Source organism: Dreissena polymorpha, chromosome 10 (assembly GCF_020536995.1).
Source record: "Dreissena polymorpha isolate Duluth1 chromosome 10, UMN_Dpol_1.0, whole genome shotgun sequence".
In the NCBI taxonomy this organism is placed as follows: Eukaryota; Metazoa; Mollusca; class Bivalvia; order Myida; family Dreissenidae; genus Dreissena; species Dreissena polymorpha.
The window spans coordinates 71,653,297-71,667,170 of NC_068364.1; the positions used below are offsets into that span (position 1 = coordinate 71,653,297).

The 13,874-nt window shown below is 32.1% G+C and overlaps 1 pseudogene; it reads right to left on the minus strand.

Annotated features, from left to right (window-relative positions):
* Nucleotides 1-205: 205 nt before the first annotated feature.
* Nucleotides 206-10,650, minus strand: LOC127849224 (uncharacterized; annotated as a pseudogene).
* Nucleotides 10,651-13,874: the final 3,224 nt, after the last annotated feature.

The window sequence follows — 13,874 nt, forward strand, 5'->3', positions numbered from 1 at the left end:
GATTGAGGAGTTCCCAGATGGGTCACAGCAGATGATGGCCTGGTGGTGATCCATGCAGTGGTCATGGCTGTGCTCACAAAGTCACTCACGTTCGGGGAGTATGTGGTCTTTTCAGTAGCAGCAGCAGTATAACCTTGGGAGCGGTTAGCTATTAGTGAAAATGATGACCTTGCTAGGGGTGTCATGGCTCTAGTTGCCCTCTCGTTCAGGTCCAGGATGTTGGTATAGCTATTTGAAGTTTGTGATGATGGTTGTGGGTACAGGGCAGGGTACTGGCTGCTAATGCTATGATAGTCTTCGGAGCCCAAGACTCTGTTGAGAGTCTATGAGAGGGTGGCTCTGTTGGCTGGGACTCTGACCCAGAGTCTGACTGAATGATGACTTCCGTTGGTTCTCTACCTCTACCACGGATGCTCACGCTTTCGATGTGGTCTTTGAGGAAGGAAAACCCCTTCCAGACCCATTTATCCGTGGCAGACATGTCCTCGACTGTCTCAGTACCGTCACCCGACTTCCCCACAGTCCTCTTTAGGCGGCTCATCTGGGTATGGTTGGACTTGTAAAAGGTTTCAGGGCTGCAACGTCAACACCCATGTCAGCAGCGTTTTCCTCCCATAGCTTCTCTTTGTTCTGCGGGTCTTTATAATATGTCAGTCTCTTTGAGTAGATGGAAGGAGTGTATTTTAGCCAGTCAATGACCTCTTCTTTTTGCGCTTCTGTTAGTGTTGCATAGTAGTATGGTTTGTACTTACGCTTTTTGCTGGCGGCTGCTGCTGGAACAGGTGTGATGACTGGGAGATGATCCCCTGCAGGGTGAAGCTGCGGCTGCTCTGGCTCTGGAACCAGTATTTCTTCATCTTCTGCCGGCGGTGGTGTTGGAGACCTCGGCCTTTCAGCCACTTGGCCTATGACTGTCTCTTTTCGGCTCTTCTTGCTGCACCTCTACCTCTCTTTTGTCCTATCTTTGTGTTAAAGGCTCTATAAAGGTGAGGATCCGTAATTATTTACCGATTTTTAAATAGTTTTTCATATTTTATTTATAAAGTTTATCAAAAAACAAGATATATATGCTATTGGAAATAACCATACAAAAATGAGCAATACAAATTGTTTTAAGCTCAAAAAGCAGTGTCCTCCAAGTTAATTGTGTTTACAAACAATCAGTTAATTTACATCGCTGTTTAATCGTAAATTGAAAGTGAAAGTGACTCAGGTCACTAAAAATATATCGTTGATTTTCAACGTTTTCTGGTATCACTCACAAAGTAGGTCTCTTCTAAATGGCTAAAACGTTTGTAGCGATATAGTAGGTTACTTTTTGCTGGTAAAGAGTTGTTTGAAAAAGAATTAAAATTGAATTTTCTTTCGGCTATTTGTAGCATACGTAACCGCTTTGAAGCTACAAATCACGTTAGTTGCAAAGTTGTAAACATTTCTTTTAATTATAATACGGGTATATCTTCCATATTTCTTGCACCTTAGCTGTGTAATGAACATTTTTATGCAAGAGTAACTGAAATCCTTAACAATTAGACCAGATAATATGCATAATAATTGAATTTCTCACCTTTATTGAGCTTTTAATAGTAGTTTTTCAGGTTCAGGATTCGTCCACTTTGTTTGAAAATTATGCAGTGTGTGGAACTCAAGTATTATTTATAGAGATGCTGAAAATAATGCAATATGTATCGTTCCAAATTTTAGTATTTTAGTACATGTACTGCCGAAGCATAACATAAAGCAATGTGTGGTACTCAAGTGCTATTTTTAAAGATGACGAAAGAGCGTCATATCGTCGGAGATCGTGAAAGATTGTGCGTAAGCGTGAGGAAGCTTGTCAAGTGTATCAAAGCCTTTCAAAACGTGTCAATCCTTGATGAAAGCGTCTCAATTCGTGGGAAAGCGGGAGAGTCCTTCATGAAAACGTAACATAGCGTGTCATATCTTTTTTTCTTTTTTTTTTATTCACTTTAAAGCATATATTGTATACATACATGTCTTTCATTTGCAATCAATGTTTTTATTAACAAATTATACAGAAATATGCCTTAAAATGTTATTGTTTTTTTAGACCTTGGTTTGTAATATTACAATCAGTGGGAACGGGATGTGTTCTAATATATATAGTAATCAATGATGTTATAAGATTTAAAAAAAAAAAAGAAAAAAAAACTAAATTGAATATATGAAATGATAAACTAGCATTAAGATAGTAGTATATTTAAATGGACAAGCATTATGAAAATTTAATTCGATTCCATTTTTGTTCAAAAATATGCAATGTATCATTACTGAGGGCTATTTCTTTCTCAATCTGGATTTTTAATTTCAGGCTTTGTATAAAACAATTAAAATTTGGTAATTGTTGCTTGTATTTCATGTTAAAGATAAAAAGTTTCATCGATTTGATATTAAAATTCACAATATTATTACCGTCTATAGATTTTAATGAGTTAATTCCAAAACTAACATTTAAGAGGGATAGTTTAATGTTTAGTTGCTGTTGGCAAAGAAAGCATGTCAACTGATCCCAGATAGGTTGGATGTATTTGCACTCCCAAAATATATGTACTATAGTTTCGATATTTTCACCACAGAAGTCACATAAATTAGAGTTAGATAATTTGCATTTAAAAAGATATTTATTGGTGGCGATAATTCGATGTAGGCATTTGAACTGAAAGTTTCTTAGTGTGATGTCGATTGTTGTTTTGTAAGACATAATAAATATTTCTTTCCAGTTTAATTCATGCTCTTGGAATATACTTTGCCATTTAATATGGAATTTGGGTAATTCGTTAATCGTGTTGTTTATTTGTATTCTGTATAATTGTTTGTTTGGTTTTTGTTTTGTTGTGAGTTTTTCTAGAAATTGAGTTCTAATGTTTTGCGTGTTGTCTGCGTTTATAATAGATTTTATATGTGATGGAATACTTTTTAACAGCATGTAATACATAAGGAAGTATGTTGCTGGGATTTCATACAAGTAGCATATATTATCAAAGGAATAAAAATCGTTTATTCGGTAATCAAATAGTTGATCGATATACTTTATGCTCTTTTGAAACAAGTTTTTATAAAAGAATATGCTATCATTTGCGTTTATGTTTTTATTATTCCATAAAATTATTTTGCTGTTACTTTTTTCTTCTAACATATCTGTGAATTTACTCCAAGCTGATAGTATATTAGATACAAACATGTTCGTTTTTGCTATATCAAGTATAAGAGACTCACTAATGTTACATTCAAAAATTAAAGAGCCACAATATTTGGCTAGTGTTTGTTGACAAAACAAATTCCAATTACTCTTGTTTGTGGTATCTAATATACGTTTGACCCAACTGGATTTGATTGAATTTATGAACGAATAAATGTCAGTCAGTTGTAGACCTCCAAGCTTTACCGGTTGTATTAATTGTATTCGTTTTATTTTGTCGGGTTTGCCATCCCATAAAAAATCAAATATAGATGTTTTTATATCTTCAATGATTTTATTATCTGGGTTTGGAAGAACGGTTAGTACATATATTAATTTTGGTAGTGCAAAAGTTTTTAATACAGTTATTTTTCCAATTAAGGTTAGTTTTTTATGTTGCCATGATTTAATACAGTTTTTGATTTTTTTGTAGTTTGGGTAATATGTTTTTTAATATTGTTTCATTCTCATTGTTTGTGAATGTTATGCCTAACGTTGATGCATCGTTTGCTGTCAAATTGAAGTTCATTTCCGTTTTAAGTTGAATGTTTGAATGCCTATAATTACCTACTTTTAGCACAGTGCATTTACATTTGTTTAATTTTAGTCCTGATACGTTTCCAAACAGGGTCAGTGATTCTATCAAGTTGTTAGAGGAGCAAGGATTGTTAGTGCAAAAAAAAGTTGCGTCATCGGCGAATAATGACTGTTTGATTTCTTCTTCTGGTTTAACGACTATACCGTTTATGTTTGGGTTAGATTGTATATAATGAGATAGGAATTCTATACATATAATAAAAAGCGACGATGAGAGTGGACATCCCTGTCTAACACCTCTTCCGATATTCAAACTGTCAGAGAAGAACCCATTATTTATAATTATACTACTTATGTCACTATAAAAAAGTTTTACCCATTTAATCATATTTTCTCCAAAGTTCATTTTCTCTAATCATGTGAACATAAAGGAATGGTCGAGGGAGTCAATTGCTTTTTCAAAGTCTGCAAAGAATATAAGACCTGATTTGTTTGTGCTATTGAAGTAATTAATGCATTCTTGTATCAATCGTACATTTTCGCCGATATAGTGTCCTTTTATAAATCCGGATTGTGAACTTGAAATAACCGAAGGTAATATTTTTTTAATTCTATTTGCGATGCTTTTTGTTGCAATTTTATAGTCATTGTTCAATAAACTTATAGGGCGCCAATTTGATAAGGTTTCTAGGTTTTTGCCAGGTTTAGGGATAAGTGATATGATACCTTGTTTTTGCAGAACAGTTAGATTTCCATTATTGAAGGAGTAGTTTAAGGAGTTGATTAGATATGTTTTAATTTCATTCCAAAATATTTTGTAAAATTCAATTGTTATACCATCTGATCCCGGACGTTTATTATTTTGCATTTCTTTAAGTGCTATCCCACATTCGTATTCAGTTAGGAGTCCTTCACATGAGTGTTTTTCATCATCATTTAGAGTTGATTGAGGAGTATTGAAATTTGTGTTGGTTGAGGTTTGCTTCTTTTTATAGAGGTTTTCATAAAATAATCGTTGTTCTTCTAGAATCTGTATCATATTGGTTACTTCAATATCGTTATCGACAAGTTTGTGAATGGTTTTTTGTTCACTTTTACGTTTTTCGATGTTTGTAAAATATTTTGTATTTTTTCATTGTGTTCTACGTGTTTAGCTCTCGCCCTTAGGATTATTCCATTTAGTTGTTCATGATAAATGTCTTCTAACACTTGTTGTTTTGAATGTAGTTCACTTTCAATACTAGCTTTGTCGATGATATTAGTGTAATGTAGTTGTTTTTGTATTTTTTCTATATCATGTAGTGTTTTTTCTTCAAGTTTGCGTGTTTCTTTTTGTTTGAATGATGTGTATCTTATTGTTGTATTGCGTATGTTACCTATTATAATCTCCCATAAAGTATTTGGAATTTGCATCATTGTTGTTTTGTACTGTATATTTTATGTCCTGTTTTATTTGGGTTTGATATTGAGTATCTAATAAAATGCTATTATTTAATTTAAAATAGCCCGGCCCTCGTTCTGGTTGAATGTTGTTTAGTTTGAGAGCAACAAGGGAGTGGTCAGTCATGAAACCTGGTTTGATGTAACAGTTGTCGATTATATTGCATAATGATTCCGATATAAGAAAGAAGTCTAGCCTGCAGTATATAGTTGGTTTGGAGTTTGAATGCCATGTAAATTTGCACTCGGAAGGATTTAATGTGCGTCAAATATCTAACAAGTTACAATTTTCAATTAAATCATTCAACAATGTCCTACTTTTCAGATGTGTATATAAATTGCCATTTTTCTTGTCTAATGTTGGATTTATTACGGTATTAAAGTCTCCGCCAATTATTATATTTTTATCTGAATTGTCATTAATAAAGGTATGCAGTGTTTTGTAAAAGTTACTTTCATCTAAGTTAGGTCCGTAAACATTATTTAATGTTATTTGTGTTTCGTGTATTGTAATGTCAAGGCTCGCTAGTCTTCTAGGTATTATGTCTTTGAAGTTGCTGACTTTTATATTTGGGTTATTTTTTATTAGAAATGTGATTCCTTGTTTGTTTGTGTGATGTCCACTCAGATAAATATCACCATCCCATTCGTGCTTTAATGCTTCAATAACAGTGTCCGTCAAATGACTTTCTTGTAGTAGGCATATATTATATTTCTTTTCTTCTAACCATTTGAACATTTTTATACGTTTTCCTATGTTGTGCTTAACAAATAAGTACTTCCATGCATACTTAAGATAAACATAGTATTTTTTTAAATAAAACATATAAGTATACATCAGTTATTACACGATTGTTGTCAAAGTATGCCTCAGCTTTATGTATTTGCTTTAAACAATACGAAAATATGCGACAGTCGTTAAAGGATCGGTCTTTAATAACTTGACAAAGATGTTGATTCAGTTGATTATTCGTATAAGGAAAATATTAATACACTGATTTCTGATGTGTCGCCTACCTATTATCGAAAGGCAAAAATATTGATTAGGCATCAGAGGTGTATAACATTTTAAATAACATAATTTGCAGTAATGTGATATGAAAGAAATGCACGATTACAAAAATTATTCTATGTTTGAAAAAGTAGTTCATAACTCGTTCCATATTAAGTATTGTTCAATCATCTATGTTATAAATAATGTAATCAGTGTAAATAAATAATATTTCAACATATTTATAAGGAAAAAAGACAACAACACACACACTACTAGTAATTTACCAATTAAACCCCTAAACATTATTGATTGTTTATAAAGTTAAGCAATACAGTTGTTTTCGTGCACATGTGTAATATACATATTTATTCAAGTGTCATTAATACATGTATTTATATGCATATTTCAAATATACATATTAGGTCTATTTTTATCATTCTATTTATTGACAAGTATATTTCGAACATACATAGTGCGTTCAAGACATATAACTAGTCATTAGACAAAATATAAATGTGTACGTTTCGCTTATTCTATTAGTTAGATTCTTGAACATATATTCATATAAATGTGCATGTATGCTTGATAGAAAAACTGAGGTGAGATGTTTTATCAATACACTATTTATCGGTGTTTGCCGATGCTAATAATATCATGTTTAGTATATTCACATATACTTAAGATAAACACAATAGTGAAAACAAAAAATTAACATCTCAGTATACATCAGTTAAAATACGATTGTTGTCAAAGTATGCCTTTCCTTTAAGTATTTGCTTTTAACAACACGAAAATATGCGACAGTTGTTAAAGGATCAGTCTTTAATAACTCTACAATGACGTTGATTTTTATAAGAAAAAAAGTATTACACTGATTTCTGATGTGTTGCCCACCTACTATCGAAAGGCAAAATTATAGGTTAGGCATCAGGGGTGTATAACATTTTTAATAGTATAACTTGCAAAAAGTGTAATGTAAAAAGAGCGTTTAAAAAAAGAGCTTTATGCTTATCAAAGTATTTTAAGAAAAACAAACAAAACAACATGCTTATACTTTTGTTGCTACTTAAATCATTAAACCAATATCGATTATTTATACATTTTGGCAATACTAATGTTTGCATGCACATTTCTGGTATGCATATTCGTTCAAATACCATTAATACATTTATTTCTATGTGTATTTCAAATATACATATTGGGTCTATTGCTATCAATACAATTATTGAAAAGTACATTGTTAACAAATACCATTAATGTATTTATTTCTATGTGTATTGCAAAACATACATATTTGGTCTATTGATATCAATATGATGGTTGACAAGAACATTGTTAATTTATATTGCGTTAAGCACATATTATTAGTGGTTAGGAAAACATATAAATGTGCACGATGTCGCTTATTTTATTAATTAGATTTTTGACCAATATTGATTTTTGATACATTAAAACAATACACGTCTTTACATTTCCAAAGTTTGATTGTTAATCAATTACAACAATGTAATTTACAACCCAAATATACATGTTTTGTGTTTATGCATTGTAACAATTCAATTATTGACGTGCAAACTTAATAAAACATGTACTTTTTGGATTGATTATTACATACGTTTCTATTATATATTTGGGTAACTTCTGAATTACTTGTCAGTGAAACAAATTGGAAAGTAAACTATTGCTTTCTGTATTTCGTAAATGCTTAAGCAATATTGTGTTATTCATTGTAAACAATACATTAAGTCACATGCTCACTTCCAAGAAACATATTAGTTTATGTGTTATTAAGTGTTTTTTATACTTTTGTAATATACTTGTTACATATTAGCATGGGGTAAGATGATATTTATATATTTATCTACGTGTACATTTCTATGGAATGTGCACACTAGATCAATTCAATATATTTATATATATATATATATATATATATATATATAAATATATATATATATATATATATATATATATATATATATATATATATATATATATATATATATATATACATTTATATATATATATATATATATATATATATATAATATGTATGTATTTATATATACAATTGTCTGCATTCATTATTTCGGTTCCTTATCTAAAAGTCTTAAAAAAGCATTTTCGGACTTGATGTATATATTAACAACATCCGTACAAGCTTAATTGTAATCTTCATTACTTGTGTTTGCATATCTTTAACATCAAAAACCCACGTTAAAGGCATATCATGAATGTCGTAGGCGTTTATCTATTTAGTTATTTTTTCATCAAACATTTAGTTTTTTCTACTATTTTACAATCGGATCTACCTAATAAATATACGCGAAATATCAAAGGGTAGTGTAAACATATTACAGCGGGTATTTGTGATATGTTGTTAAATAGAGACACGCTATTATATGCAATTAGTGTATTTAAATGACCATTTACGAATTTGGATCAAACCGATACGATGGTATTTCTTGTTAAGCTACTTTTGTATATCCCTAATGGGTTATTATTCAGTTGACCGATTTTGAAACGCAGTAGCGTCTTTATCCGAAATGAACCAGATGCAATAAGTGTATTTAAATGACCATTTACGTGACCATTAAGATCAAACCAATGCGATGGTATTTCTTGATAAGCTGATTTTTGTGGGTGACCGATGGCCGATTTTGTATCACAGTGGCATCTTTTACCGAAATGAACCAGATTTCCGATTGAACCTGAACAATTAATGTAAGATTGAGATAGCAATTGTATTCATGGTCGTACACAATCAAAGTAAACTTTAAAGATAGAACGTGATTTATGATAAAGTAAACACCACCCAGTTCAACCGTGGCGAGTAAAGTTGAATTTGACATTGGCTTAGGGGAAAATGTTTTGTAAAATAAGAAACTGTTAATATACTTAGCCGGTAATTAGTTTAATCTGTGTAGGTCATTTGAAACTGTCTTTCAAGAATCTTATAAATATTCCATGTCGTATACAAAATAGCTTACTAAAAGAAAAGAGCCCTTAACTAAGCATATGGTCGAGTAAACCACGTGTACCGTAATTTTATAAATGGTTCTCGTTTTAATGTCCATGCAGATGTGCATTTATTATTTTTTGATACATTTATTCACAAACCCCAAGCATCCTATTCGAATATGTAATTGACGTGACAGAATCGCAAGTTATAAATTATCTATATGACTATAGGAAGCACACCGTTTCAGTCTTAAAAAATGTTTAAATTCTTGTCATTCAAAAAAGTTATGATTTGTTCAATAATTAACAAGAAACATGTTCTGTAAATTAAAGTTTTTACTAGATTTACCAGAAGTGATGTATAACAAAAATCAGGCGCGAATAAAAGATTATTTGATACGCTTAAATTATCAAACTTTGCAAACCGATACAACCCCTTCAAACTGGTCACTATATAATATAGTAACGTGTTATTGTCAGGGATACAAATTTAAACACGGCCGTGATACTGTGAAAGTCTGTGGCAAAAAGGTCTTTACTTTCGTGCAGTTCTAAGCAGGTTCGGGTTCGCTCTCCGCCCGACATTATAAAATATGTCATCATTTATCAGGCGATCTCTTAGACGGCCAATTTTAAATTTAATCTTACCTTAACCCATTTATGCCTAGCGTCTAGAAAAAAGGCCTTTGCAAACAGCGTAGACCAAGATGAGACGCCGCATGACGCGGCGTCTCATCGGGGTCTGCGCTGTTTGCTAAAAGGAATTTCTGTAAGAAATATTCTAAATATAGAAATCAATATACCAGACATCCCTAATTTTGGAAATAAATCGATCCAAATAAGTAGGATGGGAGAGACCACTAGGCATAAATGTGTTAATCTGATACAATTAGGATAGCCACTGAAATACGTATGTGCACACATTACAGGTGAACATTTTGGACCAGGACACGTGTCAGTTGTGTAAATGTTATCCTAAATAGGAATGAAATACTGTTGAAAACGGTAAAAAATCTTACAAATGAAAAACAAAACAAAAACAATCAAAAGATCAAATGCCTTTGTTTATTGCAGACTTCTGCAGAATAGTATTATCGCATGAAAACACTCAACAAAAATTAGCAATGTACGTGAAACAGAAATATGTAATTATTAGAAACACACTTTAAATTAACTTTACAAATCAATAAAACCGCAGAGGTTATATTAACGTTTAAGAACCTGGCACTTTTAGGAGATTGTACAAATTCTCATCTTAATATAAGCCTTGTTCTGAGAAACTGGGCTTAATGCATTTGCGTAAAGTGTCATCACAGATAAGCATGTGCAGTCCGCACAGGCTAATCAGTGACAACACTTTCCGCCTAAACTTGATTTTCGGTAAGGAGGGACTTCCTTGAAACTAAAAATACCATAAAAGCGAAAAGTGTCGTCGCACATGCATTTTGCCCAATTTTCTCAAAACAAGGCTCAAATATTCTTACTTTAGAAGCTGACTCTCGTCGTGGAAATCTGTCATAGCTCATCTAAGTTTATACACATTCTGTAACTCTTGTAACTGTCCTGAGTAAAGGAATGATACATTGGAACTGATTTTAGTGTCTTCATGCTTGTAACATACTTGGTATTTATACATTAATAATCGTAGAAAGTTTTTAATAAATCTTTTATCACAACAACCATAATTTCATAAATAGGATTCTGGAATTGTGGAGATTATTTTTAGATGTTTAATTATAAAGAATATAATGTAATATATGTTTAATTATAGAGAAAATAATGGTTTAAAAAACATTATAGAATCTTAATTTAAATATTTACCAAGTGATAAGAGAAAGTCATTAAGTTTACATTAAAACGTACCACGGTTATCACGGTGCAAATTAAAACGTGACTGCCTATAGGTATATACTTTAAGATGTCAAACAAGATTAGTTATGAAACACAGATAATTTCTGTCAAACACCTGCCGAACGCTTCATTAAATCGGAACATAGTGCAAATTAAAACGTGACTGCCTATAGGTATATACTTTAAGATGTCAAACAAGATTAGTAATGAAACACAGTCCGAATATACTTATCTTGAAAAGCCATCAAAAATATTCGTTGACATGTTTATATAAGATAATTTCTGTAAAGCACCTGCCGACTGCTCATTAATTCGGAACATAAGAGAGTCGGTCAACCGACATATTAATAATGGCAAATCAAAAAATGTATACAGCCTGTTAGGTCAGTTTGATTTTTCATGGTTCTAAAAAGAAAATAAAGTAGAGCAGTCAGGTTTTCTTGTCGTGGCGGCCATATTGTTCGCCGTGCTGTAAAATTGAATTACACGTACATTAGCCAGCGTTGTTTTAGACAATATTCAACAGAAATAAATCACGATGAAAAGAGAAATGAACTTTGTTTGTTACTATATGTTTTCCACGAACAATGTGTAATTTCGTTACATGCTTAAGAACTTGAACCTGGTCATAAAATGCGCCGCTTCTCAGCAAAGATTCTTCACTCGAATCATACCATGGATCTCCTACTGCTTGCTTTTAATGCTCGGCATTTAATAATGTTATAACTACTTCTGATTTGTATTTATTTTTGACCTTGCGGTCAAGGATAACCCATGAAAGTGCAAGCACTTATTTCCAATGGGGTCCTTTGGTTTTGCTGAAGAGACAGCAAGCAGAAGAGACAGTATTGGGATACAAGGAATCCGGGTGCGATACCCTAGCTCTTTGCGAATAGATACCTTGGTTCTTTTACGTGCTCAGTGTATAGCACCGATACACGCGAGAATTACCTGGGTATCATACCAGTACATCTCTAGTTGGGTGGGAAACACTTGAAGCATTTCTGAAATTTCCAGTGCCCCGGCCGGGATTTGAACCGGGGACATCTGGAATGGTAGACCAGAGTGTTACCACTCGACCACCGCACCACCCATTAAGTACAATTTAAATAACTTGGTTTTGATATAACTGTTATCGCTTCTACTTTGTGTACTTGATTTTCTTATGCATAATATATTGCAATTATTACTGCTGCTAATACTACTACACACATTATTCATGATTTTTATTGAACAAGGGACCAAACACAAACCATATTTTGATTGAGATAATTTTTGTCTGTAAAAAGACTTGTATTTGTTTATCGTACATGTTGTCTAAGACGACAGAGGCATGGATGTATTTACAATGAGAATTAATACCTTGTTATTGACATCAATGATTGTGCTCATAAAAAACAGATACACGCGGATATCACCCGTTAAACGATAAGGCAAGAGAGATAACTGCGTACTTACATTATATAATATTTTTGAATTACGTCCCTTGATTTGTATTTCTGCTTCTTATTACAATACTTATTATATGACCCTATATAATAAGGTTATTTGAATACAATATTTCGTAGAAGTATTTTTCTTAAAGATAAGAAGGTACGTAATTATAGGTCCTTGAAAATGTTGGGCTACAAAAATATTTATCTGGAAGTTTAGCGGGTAAAATGCAAATTTGATAATTTTTCGTACACTGAACCACTGCATGTATATATATACTCAACCGGATTATTAATGTGTTATTGAAAGCGAATAATGCATTTAATCGCCAATTATACGTGAAGTCATCATTGTAAAACGACAAAAATGAACGGCGAATATAAAAGTAACGCTTGACTTTTTAACCGGGTATATGCGATTATTTATATGTGTTTAATTGTAATATATTGATAGAATATGTTACAATTACACAAAATAGGCAAGAAAAATTATACATTAAAGCCGAATTTCATAAAATGCAGCAAAGACAAATTAGCGGCCCGTGCCGATTGTGACGTACATATTTTCCTACAATAACCGAAGCATTCGTCTTTGTATTTGGATTGGAGTTAGTGTTCGTGTGTCGTATGAATGAATAGATATCGTTGCAGGAATTCAAATAAACCGTTAAACTAAGTTTAGATTCACATCGTACATGTATGATATACATTCTGGCGATTTCGGCTGTACAGCCGTTTTCAATTTCAGAATTAAATATCTGGCTTATTTCGCATTTTTCGACACATGTTCTTCTTAACTTTTATTTAAATCTATATTGAAATATATATATATAATACGTTTTTGACACATTTTATATAAATTCATAAATATTTGACAAACTCGTATATACCCGCTTTAATGGCATTTTATTTTTCTTGCAGTTGATTACATAATTACAAGTGCCCTATGTTTCACTAGTGTACATAATCCTGATTGGCTATAGTATATCATTTGACTGGGCTTTAATATTCAATGAAGCGAGTTGCCTCTACGAAGCGCACGAGGAAATCAAGCGTGGAACTACTTGGACTAATTATGCCATGTGCGACATGTACACAGTCGAAACTGCGTATTGGAAAAGGAGGCGCTTACTAAATTCATGCACGAATAAATCCCAAATTATATTGTCTTTTAGCCAAACCATTGAAAACGTATGCACATGCAGACTGATATTGTTATTACATGTATAAGAATTGAAACGCTCTTTTTTTCGCTTCATCGATGTAAGTAGGTTAGTTTTGGTATTAAATTCGGCTTTATGCAAATTAGTTCCTCACCAAAAAACATATACATTTTCAACTGGAGACAACTAAACATCTTACATTTAAAGACCGAAAAGCGCGTTCAAGATAACACTGCAATAGCTGCAGTGAAGTATCAATCAGATACTATAATGGTGAGCATTACAATCCGATTCAA